General features: G+C 48.4%; 1 protein-coding gene across 3 annotated transcripts in view; it reads left to right on the top strand.

Moving 5' to 3' along the window:
* Nucleotides 1-12978, top strand: part of PAQR5 (progestin and adipoQ receptor family member 5) — a 790069-nt gene that overhangs the window by 676017 nt on the left and 101074 nt on the right. The window lies entirely within an intron of this gene.

The following is a 12978-nucleotide window of genomic DNA, read 5'->3' as shown; positions in this document are numbered from 1 at the left end:
CACCACAAATAACTACTCTTAAGATCTAAGGGTGTTTATTTTTTATAACATAAACCTCTTGGTTGAGGGATTCTCAGGCAATCTTTAGGGCTATCGAGTTCCTAGGCAAGTTTGGTGCTAGGGCTGTCCCTCTCTCAGTAGCTCCTGCCGGTTTCCCCCTCCCTAGCCCAGGCATACTTAGCAGGGGTTAGTGGTACTGGCAGGTGACACCTATCTGTCTCTTTCTTACTAAATGCTGCAGTGGTTTCCCTAATTCAGTGGCTGATTTACTCTCTATGGGCGTTCTAGCTTTCTCTCTCCTAGGCCCACTTAATGTCCTAAGGGAGTGAGGGATGGTGCCTCCTTCCACACAGTTCCACCAGCTTGCCACACACGGAAGCCATCACCTAACCCTGTCCTACACTGGGTTCTCAAGATGTTCTCATTGCACCATGCATCTATCCCTCTGATCTTACACTCCGCCTTCCTTTGATGTTGCTGCTCCGCCTGCTTCCTAACTCCTCCACTCACTACTACCACCACTCGACTCTTACCACTCCTCCACTACCGCCTCTCCCTACTCCTCCCCTACTACTAGTCATACTTCAACTACCTCTCTGCTGTTACCACTACTACTGTTTCTCTTCTACTGCTACTTCCTCTGTCACTACCACATTCTACTACTGCTACTACCACTGACGACTACTACTTCTCTCTCCCAGTACTACTCCACTGCCCCCACTAGTACTATTACCAACTCCTCACTACTCCTACTCTACCTCTACTACACTCCATCCTCGCACCCATGCACAAACACCTCAAAGACCCCTCCACTACCTCCACCTCTGGTCTCTCAGACGTCCTCCACCACTGCCTATTGTGAGGGGTCAGAAATGTGCGGCGGACAACTTTCAGGTGATTTATCAACCAATGCCATATTATTAAATTAAGAATGTCAACCAAACTCCTCACTTCCCTGCCTAAACAAACTAAGGGGAATATTCTAACAAGACATTTCTGGCCCTCACACTTATACATAAACAAGAAAATATATGGCAATTCACAATATCAATAGTTATTTTCACACCTGAGCGAATTCCTCTTCCCCAGGTTTGAAGTCATAGGGCCTCATTACAAGTCAGCCGGTCCAGAAACAACAGTGGCGGGAAATCCATCGCCACTGTTGTTTCCGGACCAGCTGATTCCGAGTCCTGCAGGCGGGAGGTGTCGCTCCCGCCAGGTCTGACCTGGCGGGAGTAACACCACCCGCCTGCAGGCGGACATGGAATCACTGGCTCTGTCATAGACAGAACCAGTGTTTCCATGGTCCCCATCCCCATGGAGTCCTATGCAACTCCATGGGAATTTACAGAATTTCGCCCCCAGAATTACCGGGTCACCGGGGTTGTAATGCCCCGGTGATTCCGAAAATCACGGAGGCGGACTGGTATTACGGATTCAGCGGCAGCCTGCCGTTTTTTCCGGCACGGCTACCGCCGGACTCGTAATGAGGCCCCATAGTCAATTCTGTGGGTGAACACAAAACGGCAAGGAAATCCGGGGTTGAAACAGTGTTCCAACACAATTCTTGTCAAAATCGGGATGTTAAAGTAAAACCCCTCAATACTCCACAGTTCAACATAGATAGAATTCATCTCTCTAAGAAATATAGGTAGTTCAAAGTTCCTTAAACAGTACCAAAGTAATGCTTGGTCAGAATGACCTCAGTTGAAACTTAAATGCTTCAAAAAATATAAATGGGTTGAAATAGGCTTCTCTTCAAAGTGCGTCTCTCTCAGCACCATGAAACAAAAACAACTTCTTCTGTTTCTGAAAGGCCACAGTGCTTCTTTCTTATCACCATAAACAGCAATTGCTCTCTTGACAGTGCTTCCCTCTCAGCACCATCAGATAAAGAACCTTGACAGTATATTCAACTTCAAAGGGATTGTGTCATCCGATGTATTGCTTATCTTTGATAATTCGTCTCTAGCTTGCTGGCCTCGGAAATTTTTTCTCTGTAGAGGGCGCTGCGCGTCGACGTCCACCGAGTCAATGTCCCTTGACAGCCACAGTATCGGTGCCGAAGTCACCATGCCCATAAATAGCCACGCGCGGCGTCAGTTGCTCCCTTCCGTTTTTCCGCGCTCCGTGGGGCCTCGGAATATCGTTGCTCAGTTCAGTCAGATAAAACCTCTTATATTTACTCGAAAATACCAGCTCGTTCTCGATGGCTTCTTCATCGGAACCAACGACTCCGCGGTCGGGCTTTAAAAAATGTCGAGACTGTGTTAAAAAAATGTCGATAACAGATCCACACAGGATCTGCTTGTGGTGCTTGGGAGTCGAGCAGCATTGTTCGGAGTGTGAGGACTGCGTGTCCATGACGGCGAAAGCCTTGAAGGAGCGGAAGGGGAAGCTCGAGAGAGGTAAGTCAGTCAAAACCTCCTTGAAAGTTTATTCGGTCGAGGCATTTGTCTCCTCGCCGTCGAAAGCATTCCCATTCTAGGTCTCGAAGTAGCTCCCACCATTCGTCGATATCTAGACACTCGAAGAAGAGACGTCGAAGATCCCCTTCCTCGTCATCTTCTGTTTCCCCAGAAAGGGTCTCCTGCCCCACAAAACACAGCTCTCAGGCTGAGTGGGAGGAATTCAGGAATAAAATGCTAAGCGTCTTCGAGGAGGCGGCCTCGACCCCCTCGAAGACAGCTGAGGGTGATACCCCGGGTGAAAAACCCAAAAAATCGAAATGCCGCGAGTCGCTGCATCGGGTAAGAAGGCACCATCTTCGACGCCGTCGTCGAAGATCCCTTCGATGCATGGATCGACCCCGTTGTCGAAGGGTTCTTCGACGCATCGGTCAATCGAATCGACGCCATCGTCGACGCCGACATCAACGCCGATGAAAGAGAAAACTACGGCTACTTCACAGCCAACGGTGATACCAAGAGCCTCCGGCACGACGTCGAGACCGTCGTCGACATCGTCGAGTAGGATCCCGATCCTCTCGAGTTCTTCGAGGCCTCTTCCAGTTTTCTCGATGCCTTTCTCTGCGCCTTCGAAGCCTGTCACATCGGTGTCGACGACATCAACGTTTTCTCGCCAAATAATGACGAGTTTATCTCCTTCTGCTTTAGAAATGGGTTTTACACCATTTCCGAGGTCAGAGTACCCCGGATTATCTTGAATCTATGAAGAAGGGGAGGATTCTGACCAGGAAACCTTCGGGTTGCAGAGGACCACACTACCTGTTTCAGAGGAATTTACCTCTGAGGAAAGAGGGTTGAAAGACCTACAGGAATCATTACATGATGCAAGTGGGCTGGACACTTCCCCAGAAGTGGAATTTGTCAAACCAGACCCAGGGGCACATGCCGAAACACCCTATAGAACTCTGATGGCAAGGATTATTGAATTTATGGGTTGGTCTGCGCCTTCACCTGTTTTTCAACAGGATGACCTGACAGACATACTAGACAAAGGTCCACAGGAGGATCCTGTGGTCCCCTTCATGCAGCCTTGCAAAGGATGATTTCATCTAATTGGGAAACTCCTGAGGTTATCCCTGCAGTCAATAAAAGATTGTCAGCCAAGTATAGGGTAGCTGCGGCTGACCCTGAATACTTATCAAAACACACGATTCCAGAGAGCCTGGTGGTTCAAGCGGCAACTTCATCAAGCAGCAGATCCGCTTACCCTGCTGTCCCACAGGATAGAGATGACAAAAGGTACGATTCTATGGCAAAAAAAGTATTTTCTGCTTGTACTATGGCGTTGAAGTCCATCAACGCCACTCGTACGCTCGCTAGGTTCAGTCACACCCTGTGGGAGTGTGCTTCATCAGCGGCTGACTGCATACCGGAAGGAGAGGAAAGGGAAGCCTTCCTTAACATCATTAAAGATGGCAAGGATGCCATGTGCGAGTCACTTCAAACTGGCATCGATTTCGCTGACAGTATCAGCAGGGCCATGGCGGCAAGTACGACAATCCGCAGGCATGCGTGGTTGCGAAAGTCTGGCTTTGCTCCAGATGTACAGGCCAGACTTTTGAATATGCCCTTTGACGGCTCTTCTTTATTCGGTAAAAAGGCTGATGACAGTCTGGAAAAGTTGCAGACATCTAAAGCAGCGGCAAAATCTTTAGGAGCTGCAATCCGCCAAGCTCCTTTTCGCCCCTCTGGAACCTCTGGGAGAGGAAAGTCCTTTCGCTATTATTCCGCATTCGGGAAAGGCAGAGGACAGCCGGCTCAAAGAGGCCAAAGGAGATCCACCCGAGGTGGACGGGTCAAAAGTACAAATGCCGCAGCAGCAGCAGGTGCCTCTTTACCCTCGGCATCTGCATCAGCCGCCCCCAAACCACTCTGAGGTCTTTCCACACAAAACACCTGTAGGGGGCAGGTTAACTCACCATCTGACGGAATGGCAGGCTATTACGTCAGATGCTTGGGCATTGCAGACAGTTGCCCAGGGTTACTGCCTACCCTTTCTACACATCCCTCAGAGTCATCCACCGGGGCACAGCTCTCTAAAAGTTCCAGATCCGCTCCTCTTGCAGGAAATTATAGACCTGCTAGAGAAAGGTGCCATAGAACCGGTACCTGTAGCGGACAGGAACAAGGGCTGGTATTCCCCCTACTTTCTCCTACCAAAGAAGGACGGAGGACTGAGACCCACCCTGGACTTACGAGAATTGAACAAGTTCCTCAGGATGGACAAGTTCAAGATGGTAACTCTCTCTCAGATCCTTCAGGCCCTCCAGCTCCAGGACTGGCTGGTATCTCTGGACCTTCAGGATACTTATTTCAATGTGCCAATCCATCTCAAACACAGGAAATACCTGAGGTTCGCAATTGGCGACTCTCAATATCAATTTCGAGTTCTGCCATTTGGGCTGACCTCCGCCCTGAGGGTCTTCACCAAGCTAATGTGGCTAGTGGCTGCGAGTCTAAGGAGGGAAGGGATCCACGTCTACCCCTACCTGGACGATTGCCTGATCAGGGCTGTATCTTCGGAACAAGCTCAGATCCAACTAGATTATGTCTGCCACTTCCTTCACAAACTGGGCTTCTCCCTCAATTTAAAGAATTCACAGATGATACCATCACAGAGACTCCAGTTCATTAAAGCGGTCCTGGACACTTCCCTGGGAAAAGCCTCGCCACCAGAGGTGAGGGCTCAAGATATTCTGCAGATGGTCAACAAGTTTAAAAATGCCCAACGTCTCCCAGCCTTTGACTTTTTGAGGTTAGTAGCCCTCATGGCATCCTGCATCTTCCTTGTGCCAGAGGCTCGCTTGAGAATGAGATCTCTTCAGTGGGCACTGAGAACTCAGTGGTCGCAATTGTCAGGGAGAATGACAGATCTCCTCCGGGTTCCGGACAAGGTAACCCACGACCTTCAATGGTGGGCCTATCCAGAGAACATCTTGAAAGGAGAACTGTTTTGGCAACCATGGCCGGAGATAACAGTAGTCACAGACGCCTCACTCACGGGGTGGGGAGCCCATGCCAACGACTTGACCATCAGCGGTCGTTGGTCTCCATCAGAGTCCAGACTACACATCAACCTATTAGAGCTGAGAGCGATCAGACTAGCGCTGAAAGCTTTCCTGCCATCAGTACAGGGGAGAAATGTCCTGATAATGACGGACAACACGGTGGCCATGCACTACCTCAACAAAAGAGGAGGCGTAGGGTCACTGCCACTGTGTAGAGAGGCAATTCAGGAAGGAATCTCTATCGGCAGTCCACCTAGCTGGAGAGAAGAACTTGACAGCGGACGCTCTGAGCAGGCAGAGCACAGTCTCCCACGAGTGGGAGCTAGATCAGGAAGTCCTTCAAGAGATCTTCGCCCTTTGGGGAACCCCTCAGGTGGATCTGTTCGCCAACAGGAAGCGCGATCTGTTCGGTTCAAGGGAATTTCCCCTGAGAGGAGCTCTAGGGGACGCGTTCGTAGTGGACTGGAAGTTCCCACTCCTTTACGCGTTTCCACCAGTCCCTGTTATTCCTCAAATGATCAGGAGGTTGAGAAGATTCTGGAAAACCATGATCCTAATTGCCCCGGACTGGGCCAGGAGAACGTGGTACCCGGACCTTCTAGATATGTCCATCTGTCCTCCAATCCGTCTTCCACTCAAAGTGAATCTTCTCTCACAGAAGGGAAGTCAGGTTCTCCATCCAGACATCAGAACCCTCAACCTTCACGCTTGGCTTCTGAAAGGGTGAGGTGCAAGGATTGGGACCTCCCTGATGACGTCATGGAGGTGTTGCTTTCGGCCAGAAGGCCAGCAACAAAGTCTTTATACCACTGCCGTTGGGACAAATTTTGCAGCTGGTGTAGAGAAGGGAATATCGACCCTTTTTCATGTGGTACACCAATGGTGTTATCGTTTCTGTTCTACTTGGCAAACTCAGGCCTTCAAGTTGGCACTGTAAAAGGCTATCTCGCAGCGCTTTCAATCTTCAAGCGCACTGCGGAGGAACCATCGTATTTCAAACTACCTCTAGTAATACAATTTCTCAAGGGATTAACTAATGTTTATCCTCCAAGACCATTCCAAGTTCCCTTATGGGACTTAAATTTAGTCTTAAATTTCCTAATGGGTACTCCATTCAAACCACTCCACTCTTGTTCGCTGAGATTTCTCACTCTTAAAACTGTCCTATTGGTAGCACTAACATCTGCTAGGAGGGTGAGCGAATTACAAGCTCTCTCTTGTAAACCCCCTGGCCCCCATACAATTTTCCATAAGGACAAAGTTGTCCTACAGGTGAAGCCTAATTTCCTCCCAAAGGTGGTTTCTGAATTTCATATCACTCAGAAAATTACCTTACCTTCGTTCTACCCTCCTCCCCATCCAGGGAAAGAGGAAGAAAGGCTACATAGGCTAGACCCAAGGCAAGCTCTGAGCTTTTACATCAGCAGACTGGCTAGGATTAGGCAAGCAGACCAACTGTTTGTAGGATACTCAGGTCACAAGTTGGGACTACCCATAACAAAACAGACCATTTCCAGGAGGATTATTTTGGCCATTCTGGAATGTTACAAACTGGCAGGGAAAGAGCCACCCCAAAATCTTAGGGCTCATTCAACCAGGGGTATCGCAGCCTCTTCGGCCCTCCAAAGAGGGGTACCAGTCCGAGACATATGTGCGGCTGCAACATGGTCGTCCGCACATACATTCACAAAATTTTACAACCTGGATTCCTCCACTAGTCAAGAGACCAGATTTGGCAAAGCTGTATTACATTCGGTTCATTCCTAAAAGGGATACATGACATTATTACTCCCACCTCCAATTACATGCCACTGCTATGGGAGTCTATCAAAGATAAGGAATACGTCGGAGGACACAATCCCTTCAAAGAACAGGTTACTTCTTACCTTGTAACGTTCTTTCGATGGGATGTTCCTCCGACGTATTCCTTATCGCCCATCCCATCCATCCCCGCAGTAATACTTCCATTGTGGTTGCAGTTTACGCTCCTTCAAGGTCAATAACCAATTCAGGCATGACTTATCTTATGCTACAAAACGGAACTGAGCAACGGACGCCACACGTGGCTATTTATGGGCATGGTGATGTCGGCGCCGATACGGTGGCTGTCGAGAGACATCGACTCGGCGGACGTCGACGCGCAGCGCCCTCTACAGAGAAATCATTTCCAAGGCCAGCAAGCTGGAGACGAATTATCAAAGATATGGAATACGTCGGAGGAACATCCCATCGAAAGAACGTTACAAGGTAAGAAGTAACTTGTTCTTCTGCCGGAGTGGTCCACACCCAGTCCACTGCATCCACGTCTGTCTGGTCCATTCTCCTTCCAGACCTATCTCCTGCAATGACACATCATGTAATTTCACTGTGCTTCAACTGTACTGCTTCTGAAGTCTCAATACCACTGATACTTCTAAAGTTGACCACTTCTTCAATTTTAAACCACTTCAAACAACTCTCCACAATTCTGCAGCAAAGACAAGATGCATACCAATGCCCTTTTAATTCTGTCAGATTGGAAATAGTTTTTTTCTCTTCTTAATCCCAGCTCTCTTCTAGGGCCATTCTTCAACCACTCGTATCTTTTGTCAAGCCACCAGCCAAGTACTTTCAATTCAAAAACCTCTATTGGCTTCAGCAATGTGAATTCATGACTTACTGTTGATTCTTTAAAATCATAGTCATTCATTTACAAGCTTGACCTTCAGAGATATTATATTAGCCCCTTTTCGTCTAGTAGTAACTTTTATTTTCACAGAAACCTTTTCGTTAACCTCTTTTGTCTGAGGGCAATACTTGTTCAATTCTGGGCTTAAGGTAATGCTTGTGTGTTCTCTTGGATTCGCAATATTGAGGTTTAACACTTGGTTTCACAGGCTACAATGTTATTGCGGCTTAGCTTAGGCTCTATCTTCGTGTTACAATCTCGTTTGTGTACACCTAGCCATTATTAACGTTGTTAAAGCTGTTTCTGTAATTTATAAAGTTTAAAAACCTTCTTCAAATGCATATCCCTCTATATGGTGTGGGGGGGGGGTTGCTCAGGGGCAACTCGTTTGTCTTGGAAGCAAGACAGTGCAGCACAATACATGTTTGAATCTTGATCCCGCGCTTAGAATCCAATCTCTGGTATTAAGTTAAGCGCGTTATATAAGAACATTTATTCACAAGTGCTACAAATGTTACACTCCATTGTCTGACACGCTCCGGTCAGCTTCAGTCAGTTTCTCTCCTTCGCAGGAGAAAAGCAACTGGTTACAGTTGCCCGCCTGCTATGCCTGAAGGCTTGAGAATGCGCAGAAACACTCAAAGGTTCATATGTGGAATAGCGTTAAAACGTTATGCTTCCTGCTGCGCAACCTCTGCAATCCAGACTTTGGGGGAATAGGACCAATTTGGGATTGATAACTGGAATAAGCTGATGGAAAATCCTGTCGTCCTTCCGTTCCTCCCACTTTCGTGGTTTCTACCAGCAACGTGCTTTCTTCTGCCACTTTCTCTTGCCCCAGCTACTTTTGCTGCTGCTACAACTGTTACTACTCCGCCAACCACAACTAATGGCCTGCACCTGAGGGAGCTTTCTAAGCTTCTCAACCTCACTCAGATGTGAGCTATTAAGTTTAATAGTTTAAGTTTAAGATAGGACCCTGGGGCCTATCTCTTCCCAGGAGATCCTCCCACAGTAAATCCAAGGATCGGAAAGCATCTGCCTTTCCATAGCCACCTGGGAGGAGACATTAGGCAGGGGTACAGTGAGGGATCCGTAGGATCCATCACACTGTCCTCACCCAACTATAACCTATACTAGACGGTTTCCAGTTTACCTTTTTAAATAGCCCACCCTCTCCCAGGCTTGGTGAGGGATTATATGGCCCAGCTAATCTGAACCCTTCACACCAGGCCGAATATAAAATCCAGCACAGCTGAGGAAGGAAGTTCATGAGAGCAGAGCTGGTGACGTGCAGAGTGGGAGTTTGGAGGCAGAGAAGATGCATTGGAGAGTGCTGGAGGTGGAAGGTGTTTGTGGCAAAGCAGGCCGAAGAAGGCTGAAGCGAAGGTGAAGGAGTATAAGGAGGAAGTGAGGAGGAATATCGGGAGAGAGGAGGTTTGAAGAATAAGGAGGTGTTGAGGAGGAACAGGAGGATTGCTGTGATTGGAGGTAGAGAGATTGACATTTGCAAAAAAAAGGGGGCAAGTATATTAAGAAGAGTGGTTGCAGGTGACTTCAAAGGAGAGGAGGAGAAGTGCATTCCGGTGGTGGTTGGAAGTGACAACCAAGGAGAAGGGAGTAAAGTGGTTGGAGAATACATTAGATGAGACAGATTCGTTTTTCAAGTAGAAGGTTGGAATTGGTTGCAGCAAAGAAGAGTCCTAGGCCACTGGAAGTGAAGCGCAGATGAAGGTCAGTGACGAGGCATATGCACCCTAAGTCTGAGGGGTGTGGGTGGAGGTGCAAGTATGGGGCAAAGTCTCTAGAAGAGAGGAGTTGTAAAAGAGGTCACCTTAGGAACAAGACTATTGAGCCTCGTCAAGAAGGTAGACTAGAACAGTGTTTTGAGGACTAGAGCCAAGACCCAAAGGTAAGGATAATACAAGGAGAATCAGACCGAGACTGCAGATAAGTTGAAGTGGTCAGCCTTCTGGTGGAAAACTTTGTTACACCTCCTGCTTCTGTCTTTGCCAAGACCTAACATGCAAATGGGCCCAATACCCATTTGCATGTGAGGGGGTGTGTTGACGGGTACAGGAGCTGAGTCGAAAGACCAAGAAAGAAAAAACTGTGGGAAATGAGCATTGCAGGAGGAAGACTATATCAATTGACAGTATCCCTGGATTGAGGAGTATAAACACCAGAGACCGTTTGTTTTAGTCCAGAGACATTTACTTAAATTTAGAGATTATCGCTGAACCAAGAAGCAGCCACACTGTACAATGTAGGTGAGGCCGCTTGAAAACTCTCTTGTGATCCTGGCGGGAAAATAAACAACTTGAAACATGTTGCATGTTACAAAACTGAGGGGATTACACAAAGGACTATCCAACAATTTTCTAAGTCAAAGGGGTTTATTATAGTAATTATCAAACATAACCATACTTTTCTCACTCTTAGGGTTGAAGGTATCCCTTCTGTCTTGGTTTTTCTTGAAACTTCAGTTATTTTGGTCTCAATCGTTTGTAGCTTGCATACAGTGATGGGAGACAGCTGTCTATGGTCACAGGTCCAGAAAGCAGTTGCTGTAACGCTCACCTGGCTCCCACGGAGGCGCTGGTCTGGTCTGGGTTGCTGTGGCCTCTTCAAGCGTGATGCGCAGAATTCAGACCCCTGATTGAACAGGACCCCCAAATCTTGCTTGTCTGGCCCGTAGGATTATCCTTCTGCAGATGAGAAAGGGGATTAACTGTCTGCCGAATAGTGTGCTTGCTCCCCCCTACCCCCCCTTCGTTCTTCTCTGATTCCTCCAAAACCCCCGGTTTAAGCTCACCTTATGGTTTGGAAGGATGAACTCTCCATCCTGCTTCTGGTGCAGGGGCGCGCGTTCGTCCAGTTACTTCACTGGTTTTCAGAATGGCGCTGGCACATCCACTTGCCTTTTCTGAGTGATAGGCCGTAAGTATGAAGATGCAAAAGTTCAAGTGTGAGCCTCCTTTTATGTTGTCTTTTCTGTCCTTTATTTCAGGTGCAGAACAAAGGCGATGCGTTGAGGGGTTAAATTGCCGGTGGTAAAATCAGGTGAGTTAGTGATGAGGGCGACCCCTCTAAATGTCTTTATAATTCCCCAGTAATGTCTTTTGTCCTTTCCCCATAGGGGCCGGGGTGTGGTACCTGCCAAAGATGCGGCGCCGACCCGAGATGTGGAATGGTTCACCAAGAAAAGCCGGTAAGTAATATGGCTGAAAATGTCCTTTCCCCATAGGGGCCGGGGTGCGGTACCTGCCAAAGATGCGCCGCCGACCCGAGATGTGGAATGGTTCACCAAGAAAAGCCGGTAAGTAATATGGCTGAAAATTCGGCTTTCCTCTTGTGTTCCCTTGTTCACCTTTTGTCTCTTCTTCTCTCCCCTAGGTGCAGAGATGTGGCGACCGGTGCTGAGAGCCGCGATGGAGCCGGGCGGCGTCTCGGGAACAGGTGAGTGAAGCGCGGCGCTGCAGCGAGCAACGCAGTGCTTTTAAATAGAAGTCTTCCTTCAGGAATGCTGGCGTGAAGATTCCGGATGCAGGTAAGAAGGTTGAATAAGTTCTTGGTTTTCACCTTTCTCTTCTCTTATTCCCTTACAGGTGTTCCAGGTTCGAGGCGGGCGTGGCTGGAGTCCAGGTGCAGGAGCAGACACGGTGAGCGTTCAGCTGCTGGGTTTGCAGAACAACGCGAAGCACGTGTGGCTGTCAGGGCGTGGCTTAAATAGCTTTGGAAGAAGTTCCAGGTGAGTATTCTTCCACAGCCCCACTCAAGTAACAAAATAGTTCCTTCAGAAAAATAGTCCCTCCTAAGCCTCATTTGGCTTGGTTCTTCATGCAGCATGGTCTGCATCAGGTGAGTGTGCAGCATGGTCTGCTTCAGGTAAGTGCACCAAACACTTCCCCTTATGAGCCTGGCACCTATGGCGCCAGGACTGATGTCCAACATGAGCCTGGCGCCAAGGGCGCCAGGACAGAGTCCAAAGAGCCCCTATAAAGGGCCGCTGGGCTTTTACTCGGGGGCGTGATGCCAGCTCCCGGGGGTGCTGGGCCTGGCCTGGTGCTCCGGGGGTAGGCATCATGACAGTTGCCAACTAATTTTGTGGAAGTATGCAGATCAGAGATTAGGTTTTCCAGAGGCCTAGGCAAGAAGCAGTCTTCGATAATCAACTGATTTAATGTCTGTCTCTGGTCCTCGCTTTCTGACCCTCCATCCCTTTCACTGCTCAATGTTGTTTCACCACATGCTCGTTCCTAGGGAGACCTGACCTAGCCCTGCCCTTCCCTTGTCTCCAGCCCTTTCATTCACATACACCTCTTCAGCCCACGTCCACAGGCTTGTTCCTCCAAATGTCCCGGGTTCACCTCTTTGTGACCCAGGGTCACTGCTAGGCTTTTCTTTCCAATCAGGGTCAGGACTGCCCATCTCTGCAATCTTTGTTCCCACTTTATCTTGTCTGTCTCACCCTCTCCTATATCCTTCTGACATTCTGCACCCGTTACTTAAAATCTCTGCTCCCTCCTCCTGTTATTCTACCTCCTCTTTTTCTGTCGGTCTTTAAACCTTCTCTCTCTTATTAGTCTACACCACCTACTTTCTCTGTTTCTCTCCACTTCCAACGCCCCTCTTCCACGTAGTCACCTCTGTCCTCTCCTGCCATCTCATCTAACTCACACTGCCCTCCTCCAGGATAATCCAAAGTCTCTCCTGATTTGTCTCTGAACACATACCTATTCACTCTCGGTTACCCTGCCTAAATAGTACTTTGTCCCTCCCCCAGGAACGGGTTCCTACCAAGGATTTTCACTTGATGTTCATAATTGCTCCT

Source organism: Ambystoma mexicanum, chromosome 11 (genome assembly GCF_040938575.1).
Source record: "Ambystoma mexicanum isolate Mex_15411 chromosome 11, UKY_AmexF1_1, whole genome shotgun sequence".
NCBI lineage: Eukaryota > Metazoa > Chordata > Amphibia > Caudata > Ambystomatidae > Ambystoma > Ambystoma mexicanum.
This window is presented reverse-complemented; position numbering and strand designations above follow the sequence as displayed.